This window comes from Tupaia chinensis, unplaced genomic scaffold (genome assembly GCF_000334495.1).
Source record: "Tupaia chinensis unplaced genomic scaffold, TupChi_1.0 Scaffold000032_1, whole genome shotgun sequence".
Lineage (NCBI taxonomy): Eukaryota > Metazoa > Chordata > Mammalia > Scandentia > Tupaiidae > Tupaia > Tupaia belangeri.
The window spans coordinates 4,140,421-4,143,775 of NW_006159462.1; the positions used below are offsets into that span (position 1 = coordinate 4,140,421).

General features: G+C 42.1%; 1 pseudogene; it reads left to right on the forward strand.

Annotated features, from left to right (window-relative positions):
* The first annotated feature begins 201 nt into the window (after nt 1-201).
* On the forward strand, nt 202-2,654 carry LOC102481731 (nuclear autoantigenic sperm protein-like; annotated as a pseudogene).
* The last annotated feature ends 701 nt before the right edge of the window (nt 2,655-3,355 follow it).

Here is a 3,355-nt window from a genome sequence, read left to right on the forward strand (position 1 = left end):
CTTTGACTCCACATTTTTAACTAATTTAAACAATACTGCAAGGAACATTCTTACACTGATACCTTGGTATTTATCTGTAAAGTGAATTCAGAGAATCTGCCATTTTCTGTCCCTGAATAAGTCTCTGTCTTCTTAAATTCCCTGTGTTTTCCTCACAGGCTCTATTTCACCTACTGGTCCTCCATCCACCTCAGGGGAACAATGACCACAGAGTCCACAGCCACTACCGCCATCGCCAAGGAGTTGGTTTCTGCTGACAAAATTGAAGATATTCCTGCTCCTTCAACCTCTGCAGATAAAATGGAGAGTCTGAATGTGGATAGTGAAGCTAAGAAATTCTTGGGCTTAGGACAGGAACATCTGGTGATGGTATACATTCCAGCAGCTGTCAATGCATTCCAAGAAGCAGCTAGTCTTTTAGGTAGGAAGTATGGAGAAATAGCTAATAAATGTGGGGAAGGCTTCTTTTTTATGGGAAATCACTTCTAGAATTGGCAAGAATGGAAAATGGTGTACTGGGAAATGTCTTAGAAGGTGTGCATGTGGAAGAGGAAGGAGACAAAACAGAAGATGAATCTCTGGTAGGAAATAATGATAACATAAATGAGTAATCAAGGGAAGAGTTGAGAGAACAGGTTTATGAAGAAAAAAAAAAAAAAAAGCAGCAGCCAAAAAAAAAAAAAACAGAAGACAAGTGTCTGGAAAAGCCCAAAACTGAAAAAGAGCAAGAGAGTATAATGGAAAAGGATAGAACAGAAGATATGGACATAAGTGAGTCTACAGAGGAGCTACAGGAAGAAGTTGAATTGACTCCAGATCAGTTGACTGGAACCTCTGAAGAGGCAGAAGGAACAGCAGCAGCAAGACTGAATGAAGCTTTTGGGAAGGCAGAACAAGAAGCACCATATGCTGAGGAAGGAAAGTCATTTTCTGAAGCTGACATCCAGGAAAAAGAGGAAAAGAGGTGGTCAAGAAAAGCAGGGAGAGGTCATTGTGAGCATAGAGGAGAAGCCAAAAGAAACTGCAGAAGAGCAGCCTGTTGTGACTCTAGAAAAGCAGGGTACTGCAGTGGAGTCAGAAGTAGAGCCAGTAGAAGCAACAGTTAAGCCAGTGAATGTGGGTGGGAATGAGCCAAAGAACAGGTAGCTACCTCTGATAATGAGCCAGGAAAGGCTGTTCTGGAGCAGCTGGTGGGAAAAGAAGTGCTTCCGGCTGAAGATTCACCAGAGGTGACAATAGAAGCTTTGTCTACAGAGGTGTTGGTTGCAGAGGCTGGATCAAAAGTCTCTGAAAAGCCTGGGCAGATTACAGTTCTTCCTAAGGATGGTACATCAGTGCACTTTCAGCTGCAGAAGATCAGACTCCTATCAAACCACAGACTTCTGCAGAGATTCTGTCAGAAACAAAAGATGGCTCAGGAGTAGAGGAGTTAGGGAAGACCTGCTTTCTAGTCAGGAGGAAACTAAGCTGCCTGTAGAAGAGTCTAAGGTAGCCCAGGTCGCTACTGAGAAATCACCTGAAGACAAAGTTGAGATAGCTGCTAATGAAGAGACACAAGAGAGAGAAGAACGGACAAAAGAGGGTGAACAAATCGAAGGTTCAGAAGAAGAGGATAAAGAAAATTACAAAGCTGAAGAAACAATAAACAATTCGATTCCTGAAAACAAATCTCTTTAAGAAAATGAAGAGGAGGAGATTGGGAACCTAGAGCTTGCCTGGGACATGCTGGATTTAGCAAAGATCAATTTTAAAAGGCAGAAAACCAAAGAAGCCCAGCTTTATGCTGCACAGGCACCCCTTAAACTTGGAGAAGTTAGTGTTGTATCTGAGAATTATATTCAAGCTGTGGAAGAAGTCCAGGCTTGCCTAAGCTTGCAAGAGCAGTACCTAGATGCCCATACCTTCTCCTTGCAGAGACCCACTATCAGCTGGGCTTGGCCTATGGCTACAACTCTCAGTATGATGAGGCAGTGGCACAGTTCAGCAAACCTATTGAAGTCATTGAGAAGAGAATGCTAAACTAAATGAACAGATGAAAGAAGCTGAAGGATCAACTACTGAATATGAGAAAGAAATTGAGGAGCTGAAAGAGCTTCTACCTGAGATTAGAGAAAAGATAGAAGATGCAAAGGAGTCCCAGTGTAGTGGGAATGTAGCTAAATTCGCTCTGAAATCTAACCTGGTGGAGAGCTCTACCTCAGGTTTAACCTCCAGTGGAGGATGGTCTTCAGTCTCCATGATTGTCAGTAGAAAGTTGACAGATGGTGCTTCCCCATCAAATTATGTGACTGATAGTTCCCACCAGAACTATCAGAAAAAAGAGGAAACCAGAGGAAGAAAGCCCCCAGAAAGATGATGCAAAGAAAGCCAAACACAAGCCAGAGGTAAATGGAGGCAGTGGGAATGCTGTCCGCAGTGGGAATGCTGTCCGCAGTGGGAATGCTGTCCGCAGTGGGAATGCTGTCCGCAGTGGGAATGCTGTCCGCAGTGGGAATGCTGTCCGCAGTGGGAATGCTGTCCGCAGTGGGAATGCTGTCCCCAGTGGAAACAAAGTTTCAGAAAACATGGAGGAGGCTGAGAGTCAGGCTGAAAGCCAGGCAGCAGTAGAGGGGACAGTGGAGGCTGGAGCTACAGCTGAGAACACTGCATGTTAAGAGAGGGAGCAGAGCCTTCCTCCCAAAGGAAAGCATTTTTGTATATAATGTATTTTTTCACTTTTGGAGGATTCATTTTCTATAACTTCAATAAAGATTGTAAACAAAAATAAATAAATAAAGTGAATTCAGAGAAATCTTAGAGCTGAAAAAATTTAATGAAGAAAATAAAAAGCACAAGAGCTTTAACAACAGACTTAATCAAGCAGAAGAAAGAATTTCTGAACTTGAAGACAGGTCTTCGAGTCGGAAAAGAAAAAAGAAAACTGAGAAAGAATGGAGAAAGTCTATGAGACCTACAGGACACAATTAAGCAAATAAATATTCACATTATGGGAATTCCAGAAGAGGCAGAAAAAGGCAATAGAAAAACTCTTTCTGGAACAATAGCTGAAAACATCTCAAGTCTTGGAAAAGATACATTCAACCAGATTAGGGGAGCTTAAAGGGCCCTGAATAGACTGAACCCAAAACGATCCTTTCTGCAGCTCCTTGGAGTCCAGCTATCTAAAGCCCAAAACAGAATTTTAAAAACACCAATAGACAAGCATAAAGTCACACATAAAGGAACCTCCATTAGACTAAAAACAGATTTCTCAACAGATTTACAGGCTAGAAGAGAATATATTCAAAGTACTGGGACAAAAATTATCAGCCAACTATGCTATATCAAACAAAGCTATCCTTCATATATGAAGGAG